Here is a 9596-nt window from a genome sequence, read left to right as displayed (position 1 = left end):
AAAGTTTGTAAATCGCATGTGATTTGAATATATAAAAGCATATAAAAGATTTCTTTATGTAACACACGATAACACTCGTGTGTTTTACTTGTAATCCCCCCCTTGAAAGCATATAAAAGAATTTATAGAACCTTTAAAAGGTAAATTAAGGGGTATGAACTCACTTGAAAGTTTGGAGATAGCGAGATGGAAAACCGGGCAGAGTTTCGTCTCGGGAAACGGATTTTTCTCGGGATTCTCAGGAATCTCGGTAGTAAAATCGACCCTCGGGACTTGAGCAAAAAGACCAGAGCTTCGGGTTTGAACGGGCACGGAAAACGAGGCAATATCGTGAAAGAAAGGAGAGAAATGAGCATTTTTCTCGGAAGCCCTCGCATGTTATTTATAGGGGGCCTGAGAAGCCTCGTACGCGGGGCGTACGCTCGTACGCAGCGCGTACGCGTACGTCATGTGTGACCGAAGCCTCGACTGCCTCGGCTTCGGATGGGACGGATCAGTCTGTCGGGTCGGATGGGACGGCGGGTCGAACGGGCGGGTCGGTAGCCTCGCATAGGGCGACGTGGACGGTTTGAGACCAAGTTCCTTGGGTACGCAGGGCGTATAGGGGTACGCAGCGCGTACCTCGGATGAGGACGCTGACTCCTCTTCGGATTATGCTTGAATTTTGAATTAAATAAATATATAATTTATTTAATAAACTTCAAAAATTCATATCTTCTTCATACGAACTCCGTTTTTGATGGTCTTTATATCCACGCGTAGGTGAGACTACGCTCTACAACTTTCATTTAGATTCCGTTGGCAAATTCCGAAATTATTTTTATTATTTATTTATTAAAAGGACGTGATTAAGGAATTTCTTTTAAAAATTCATAACTTCTTTATCTGACGTCGGTTTTTGCCAGACTTTTTACCATTGAAATACCATTGCCGAGACCTTCAATTCTCGTTTAGGTCATTCCGGCCAAATGTCGCTCGATCTCCGATTCGAGTTTTTAGCTGTCTGTTGCTAAGCTGAACTTGGAAAAATCATAACTTCAATATACGAAGTCGGATTTGGGCGTTTTTTTTACGTACGGTCATGTTTTAAGGATATTTAAACATAGAAGAATTTAAAGAGAAACTTTTTGGATATTTTATTATCAAAGTTAATTTTATTAACTCAAAAACATTTACAATACTTGACCTATTAGGTCATTACAAAGAGTTGAAATATCGGGTTGTCACACAGTAATCACTTGAGTATTAACAAGCGAGTTGGGGGCATTTGATATAATAACTATATACGAAATCATATATGAAATAAATAAATTGAAAAATGAATTAGCAATAATAAAATACTCTTTGTATATGACATGGACGAAAGTTGTATGAGAGGGACCAAAGTTGTAGTAAAATCATTCAATAAGGATTTTCCTAAGCTAAAAAATGACAAAATTGCAAGAATGGTCATTGTGTTGATGTTGCAACTTGCAAGTTGGACCAAAACAAGGTTTGGACTCGCGTCCGTCATCAAAAAGTTTGATTTTGTTGCGATTTTTGTCCACAGTGTTTATAATGATGGATTTGTTGCTTATTATTTTAATTTTAAATTTTCTTTTATTACAATAATTTAAAAACAATTAAAAATAAAATACATCTCTCCCTCTCTCTCTCTCTCTCTCTCTCTCTCTTGTTCCTAAAAAGAACACACACAATTAATCAAGCCCCAAACACTTCTTTCTTGCTGTGTTCATGCTTTGGTGAAGAAATCAATCCCACCACCATCATCGAACCCACAACCCGACTGTTTACTCAAGCAAAAAAACTACATCCTTCAACAAGTGAACACAATCGAAAGCAAATTAGGACAATGGCAGTATTACAAAGATGTTTTGAAAGAGATTCAGATTTAAAATATATAATTATTATGATTTGAAGAATGAAACACATATTTTCTGCAAACTTACTCATAAGAGCAAAGATGAAAGTTTAATCTCTAGTTTTGTTGACGAATCTGCAAGCGATACCCACCCGAGAACGTAATTTACCCGAATGTGCTTTACAATTTCGATTTTGATTTTCTAGGTTTTGAGTTTTCTGGGTTTGGAGGTTCTTAAAAAATTCGATGAATACATGAACTAAACCCCAAACACAACCAAATAAACACTCCTAAAATTACTATCCACTTCAAGAAATTGCTACTTCAACAATCATGGATTTGGGTGGCGGAGGAATCTTTTCCACCGTCACTGTCAACACCCTGTGTTCGCACCTGGCGATGATATCCGACAACCAAAATTTCCTCATCAACTTCGGAGGAGATCTACTTTCCAGTCTCAGGTACTTGAACCATTCCTTCTCATTTTCCTCACGATTCCTCTTCCCATTGCTTCTCACCACCAGTAATCCTTCATCCTCCACTATCATATACATCAAACAATCACACAACTTCAGTCGATCTCTCTAAATCCCTAATTTTCTTCAAATTACATTAACTAATCATGTTCATGGATGCCAGATTTGGATAAACCATGTACATCCATGTATATAATCAGTTCCTTGGGTTCTCTATTATATGCGCTGCTATGCTGCCTTCCGATTCACTATTTCCGTGATGAGAACGAGAAGAAGGGAATATCACCTTCCCAATTGCGTTAGGGACGTCCAACTGATGGCTTGCTAAACTACGAAAATCCAGATCTCCTGGAGAAGAAATCGCAACCTTGCTCACGATTTTGTTTCTTTTGAGATTAAAATTGAGAATTACGCTTAGTTCCAGAGTTTAACAACAGAAAAGAAAAGAAGTGAAAAGCAAGTCAGGAGAGAAAACAAGAGAAAGAAAAGGAAAACACAATTTTCTTTTGTTTTCCCAAGTTGAAGAAAAATTAGTTAGTTTGTTCTTTCTTTCCAAATTCTTCCAAATCAGAAGGAAAGTTATGAGAAAAAATAATCATTCCATTTTCCTCCACTTCATTCCTTTAATGATATGCAGGAACACTATTTTCTTTTATTTTCTTCTAATTTTCACTTATTTTGCTTTCTTTTCTCTTGTTAAATTGAACTTAGGAACGAGATGTTAATCAGTTGATATATTGATGAGAAAAAAAGAGGGAGGTGGAATATTTTTGTATTTATTTAGTATAAAAATTGGAAAATGAAAAATACCAAGAGCATATATGTCTTAATAATAAGTTTTGAAAATTTTGGATAAACTCGCAACAAAATAAACTTTTGAACCATTAACATGAGTTAAAAAAATTTTGGACCTAACTTTTCGAGTTATGACATAACATAAGGACCGTTCTAATAATTTTGTCTTAAAATTTAATTTAAAGACTATTCAAAACTATAGGACCATTGCACTGTTCGTGTAATTTACTCTTTAATATTAAAAATCTCTCGCGGTTAATTCAAAACTATATGCAATTTACTCTTAATAATAAAAATATTATGTCGTTAACTCTTTTTACATGGAATGAATTAAACACTTGTGCACTTGTCACACTTTCATTCAATTGATCAAATCTTATTTTATGATTATTTATAATTATTTTTTTTTCACATATCAATTTATGAGTTTTTCAATTTTATTAAATTTCATATAATATTTTAATATAATAATTACAATAAATGTAATAATAAATTGATATCAATTTCATTGATCCATTTATATTTTAATGAAAAATTTAAAATCATTAGTTTCGTTTGTTTATTTATTTAAATTTAAAAAATAAAAAACATTTCTATTATAACAAGTTCTTGCTTCATATATGTGTTATCTTATTGATTTATTTTGTCAGGAAAATCAGAAACGAAGAATTAGGCAGAATAGAGGATAGAATATGACAAATTACGGCAGGAAAATGATAAATTGTCACTTACCAGGGCGCCGTCGTTCAATTTTAGAGAAGGGATGCGACCGCCGGTTGAATTTAAACAATCGAGTATACACAAAGTCGAAGAACAGTCGAGTATCAAATCGATTTTCAGCTAAACGAAGGTCATCAAGACTGGTGGAATGGCGTTTGGAGCTTCGACGGTTCAACGGTGGTGACCAATTCTGGAGCTTGAGAATGAATATGCTCCAGTTCCGACTGGGTGGGCATAATAGCAGTAAAAAGAAATGCATGGATGTGGAGAAGGAGGGGCGGTAAATTGAATGAGATGGTTGGACATCAGAAGCAGATAATGCGGTGGGTGGACACCTATCGGAAGATGAAGTGGTGACTCTAAATCCAAAATCGATCCCAACAGGACACGTTCAATAAAGTTGGGAGAGTGGTGGAGGATGAAGATGAAGTCGGTGCTAGATATCTGGAAGTTTTGTATTGGACAAAGAAAGGTGGAATCATAGAGAGAAACACGTAGAAAGAGAAACCGGATGAAAGGAATATGTATCGCTGATGAATAGTTAAAAACATTTAGAAAAAAAAAAAATTCAAAATCCAATATAATTATATAACAAAAGAAGTGGGCTAATGACAAAAAACCAAAAGTTTAAGGGCTGAAATTGACAAAAATATGATTGTTTACTGTTACAATTCTTCAATATATATATATATATATATATATATATATATATATATATATATATATATATATATATATATATATATATATATATACTAGCCGTTACCCGCGCACAGCGGCGGGGACAAATAGCTTCTTTCAACGATATTTTTTTAAAGAAAAATATTATGTTCCAAAAGAAAGTTCATGTCGTAGGTGAGAGGAAGGACGGTAGTCGTGATAGTGGTTGGTTGAAGGCGGAAGGAGGCAGAGCGGCTGTGGTGGTGGTGGTTATACTGTCTTGGTTACTGGTTAGGGTTCTTCGAGAGAGTGTGCGTATATTTCTTACTTTGAAGGGATTACGAAGATAGATATTATGAGATGGCTTGTTACCAATGTGAGAGAAGAGATCCTCTATAAATTGTTGATATTGACCGCTTCAAATGACTGAAGTGTTGAGATTGACGGGTTCAATTTGCAAATGAATTCTTCTATTAATTTGATACGAGATTTTTAGGGATAAATGATAGGGTTAAAGTTTTAATATTATTATATTATAAATGGGTTGTACTTCAAGCTTAATAGTTTGAACGTTTTAAAAAAATAATATTATTATATTCAATCTATTTATAGAAATAGTTAGATTTCTTTTATAAGTAGTAAAGATAAAGATATATATATATATATATATATATATATATATTATTTTTCTTATTTTCTTATAAATTCAAAGTTTTTACTTTTATATTTATTTTTTTCGTTAGCTAATATAAAAGATTCATCTCAAAACCAATGATATTCATAAACACAACGTCCAACAATATACTTATTTTAATTTATTAAAAATCTTTCGCCGTTAATTCTTTTTACATGGGATAAATCCAAACACAAATGCTATTCGTAAAGACAACATCCAACAATATACTTATTTTAATCAGCGCGTTTTCTATATTAATGTTTTTAAAACATTGATTTTGAAAATTTTCAAATTTAATATAGAGGTCTTCACCATAGGCCAATACTCCAAAATAGATGTCTTTTTAAGTTGCAATTTGACACTCTTTTCTATTCTCTCTCGTTTCTGTTTCTTATTTCCTTTTTCATGTTTTAGATAACATAACGTGACACATCAATGCATCGAATGTTTATCATAGGAAAAAGGATAAGATCAAGAGCCGCTCAATAAATATGCTAAATGTTAAAAGAATTGTATCTTAAATTTAAATTTATACTCCGTACTAAATATAAATTTATTTGGATGTATCCATCAAGATTTCATCACCATATGTTTTATTTTAGATATTATTTTTTTTAAACAAAATCATAGATGTCTTTCTTTAGAAATTGTAAAAACCCTTTTCTTTGACAGGTATAAACATAATATATAGCAATTAAAATTACTAAAATCATTAGGATAAAAATAATCAAAACATGTAGCTATTTTAAATGTGATAATTTTTTTGCTACAAAAACTAAATACAATCATCGTTCTCATAGTGCAAGAGACAATCCATTAAATCAAACCAAACTCCAGTACCAATGTAGCCTGTAGGGAAGGCCAAAATGTTATTGAGTGGCTAATTTAATCAATCGCAAATAAACAAATAGAAATCAAACTCGTGTTTAATAATATGATTGGAAGAAGATAACGCGTGATCCGATCATCTACGTTTCTTAATCTTCATTCTTGTCATCCGATCATTTATTTGGGATAATGAATTAAAAATGTAATATATTTTTTGATTTTTACATATTTGGTTATTGAGTTTTTTTTTGTTCATACAACTTGTTAAAGTGTATACATTTAGTCTTTATGACCGACTACTTTAGATTAACCGAAAAAATGATTTAATAGAGTAATGTACTTCTCATTTTATACGCATTTAGTTCTTAATAATTTTGTAGTCTTTAATAATTTTATACACATTTCGTCATTAATATTTTTTTGTTTTATAATATGACTTTTTTATTTTTGTACTGATTCAATACTTATGAATAATTTCTTTAAGTTTTTCTCACGACATCATACGTGAGACAATCATTGATAGGATGTCTGGGGCTGTTAATGCTTATGTTCATCATAATATCGACGGTTTGGTTGCGTATGTCTTGTGGTTTGGTTTAGGTCTTTTATTTTGACCATCGTAATTTCTTCATACGATATCAAAATTTATCGATCTTTATATACATAAAACAATTTTTTGGAATGTTGTACTATCTTCAACGTCTCGTATAGCTCCACCACTACAATACAATACTTAATACAATACTTCATAGATCTAAATGAAAAAAAACAGCACATAGTTTAAGGAGTATGTTTAGAATTTATATAATCAAGTTTATGAATTAAAAAATCAATTCAAAATAGATATTGGAACATTTATCGGAGAAGAAGTCAAACAACAACAAAGTTGTCAATTAAAATTGTTGGGACTTATGTTTTAATAGCTAACATGGATCATGAACAACGAATCAAAATAGCTATATATAATAATATTTATGAGCGAATCAGCTTATAATAAAAAACAACCTGGGAAAATTATAATAAAAATGGTCAAAGGGTAAAGGGTATTAAGTATATTACCAACAAAATTATTTATTAAGTTTAACAAGATGGGAAAATTATATATATATATATATATATATATATATATATATATATATATATATATATATATATATATATATATATATATATATATATATATATATATGGTGATGTTCAATAGACAACCATAATTAACCAATAAACCAATGAATCAATCGTGAACATCAGAAATTATAACGATCAACAGCCAAGAAAATAGATGTATATTTTTACATTAAACGTACCCATACCGGATTATACCAAAAAATTCACTCTTTACAAAAAAACCCACAACTTTTTTTCGTTAAATTTTTTTTAGGCAATGTTTTTTATATAAAAAAAAAAAAAAAAAAAAAAACCCGAATATACCGTTGTTCACGATTTTTCGTCCTCTTTCCATAGAGATCCATGATGATATATAAAAAACGAACTTTTTTTTTTTCGAAAAAAAACCCATTTTATTTTTTTTAATGAAAAAAGTTAAGGTATATTTTTTATAGAAAAAAATTAATAAATAAATCAAAATTCATATTTTTTGTACATTTTAAACATAGATTCATATTCATATTTAAAAATAAAAAAATAAAAATAAATAAAAAAAAAACGATATTTCAGTTCAGATTCATATTGTGAACTTATTCAGATTCATATTGTAAACCTGTTCAGATTCAGATTGTGAACCTTCTCAGATTCACAGTGTGTATAATAATAAATCAGATTTACAGTGTGAATATGAACTAATCGGAGCTTTTTCATATTGTGAATGTTAAAATTTGAAATATTTACAATTTTGATTCACAATGTGAATCTACACTGATCGATGTTTTTTTTTTTTTTTTTTTTTTTTTTTTTTTTTTTTTGGTGAACCTTCTTAGATTCACAATATGAATCTGAAATGTTCGAGGTTTTCATATTGTGAATGTTAAAAATTGAAATATTTACAGTTTAGATTCACAGTGTGAATCTACACTGTTTGAGTTTTTTTTTTTTTTTTTTTTGTTTAATATAATCGTGTTGGTGTTTATTAATAGAGTACAAAAAATTAATATTTTTGGTATAATTAGTTTTTTTTATAAAAAAAGCTTAAATATTGAAAAAAAAAAAAAAAAATTAAGTGGGTTTTTTTCGAATAAAAAAATATTCATTTTTTTATATATTATCATGGATCTCTATGTAAAGAGGATGAAAAATAGTGAACAACGGTACATTTGGATTTTTTTTTCGATAAAAAACTTGGCTTAAAAAAAATTTAAATGAAAAAAGAAGAAGTGAGTTTTGTTATAATCCGGTATATGTGTGTCTGTTATAAAAATTTACAACCCTTCCTTTTGCCGTTGATCGCTTTAAATTCCGACGCTTTGGATTGGTTCCTTGGTTACTTGAATAATAATGGATCTCTATTGAACTTTTTCATATATATATATATATATATATATATATATATATATATATATATATATATATATATATATATATATATATATATATATATATATATATATATATATATATATATATATATATATATATATATATAGAGAGAGAGAGAGAGAGAGAGAGAGAGAGATTCAAGTATTCTAAGTAATTATTGTGTTAATGTATGAATGATTGTGGGTCAATCATTTCCAAAACCTAAATAAAGGTAGCTTAATCATTTCGTTTTTCTAAACCAAAAATAAATTTCTATAATTTTGGAAAATCGTTATTTTCACATCTCTGATTTCTATATATTTTAAAAAACTCTTAATTAATTATTATATACCTTTATCATCACTACAATAGATTATCAATTCATCCCCCTCAAAAACCCTAGAATCGTCACACACACATCCGTATCCACCACCATCATCATCATCATCATGATCTCTCACCATTTCTGCTTCTTCCTCTTCCATCTCAACAATCGACTCTATAGTTAATGATTGTATATAGCTTCCCTAATCAATAGTAGCAAGTCGGCGTAGTAACCCTCCCTTCCGCCATCGTCTTCCTCAATTAGTGATTGTCTCTAGAAATTCTTGTCGCCGATTTTAACGAGTATTGGACGTGTTTTTGGTCATAATCAAGAACAAGACGAAGAAATAGCATCCAATGAAACTATTCTTCCGATTCAAAAGGCAAACAGAGGTTTGATTTTGTAATTTCACTAGTACAAAAATGATCTACGGACACACTAAAAAAGTGTGACCATATACGTATAGAGACATTTTATTTTTTCACTGAAAGTGTGACGGAAAGTGACATCATCGTATGGGTCTTATGGTCACTTTAAAATGTAGTGTCCGTATGATATGAAAACATGTGGCCGTATTATAAAAGTGTGACACACGTGTAAGGAATTTTGTTCCTTAAATATCCAATATTATAGCGTTAAACCGTTAGTAGACACATTTATTTTGTAATTGTGGTGACTGTATATCACCAACTTGCAACATTCATAATGTTTTAGTGTAGTTGTTTTCTTTTATATTGTCACACAGTTTAAATTTTATTAAGACTATTGTGTATCTTTTGTAAA

General features: G+C 30.3%; 1 pseudogene; it reads right to left on the bottom strand.

The window, feature by feature from the left end:
* Positions 1-2169: 2169 nt before the first annotated feature.
* LOC145002981 (uncharacterized) lies at positions 2170-8973 on the bottom strand (annotated as a pseudogene).
* Positions 8974-9596: the final 623 nt, after the last annotated feature.

Source organism: Lactuca saligna, chromosome 6 (assembly GCF_052625555.1).
Source record: "Lactuca saligna cultivar CGN05327 chromosome 6, ASM5262555v1, whole genome shotgun sequence".
Taxonomy (NCBI): domain Eukaryota; kingdom Viridiplantae; phylum Streptophyta; class Magnoliopsida; order Asterales; family Asteraceae; genus Lactuca; species Lactuca saligna.
Note: the sequence above shows the minus strand (reverse complement) of the source record. Positions and strands in the feature narration are given on the sequence as shown.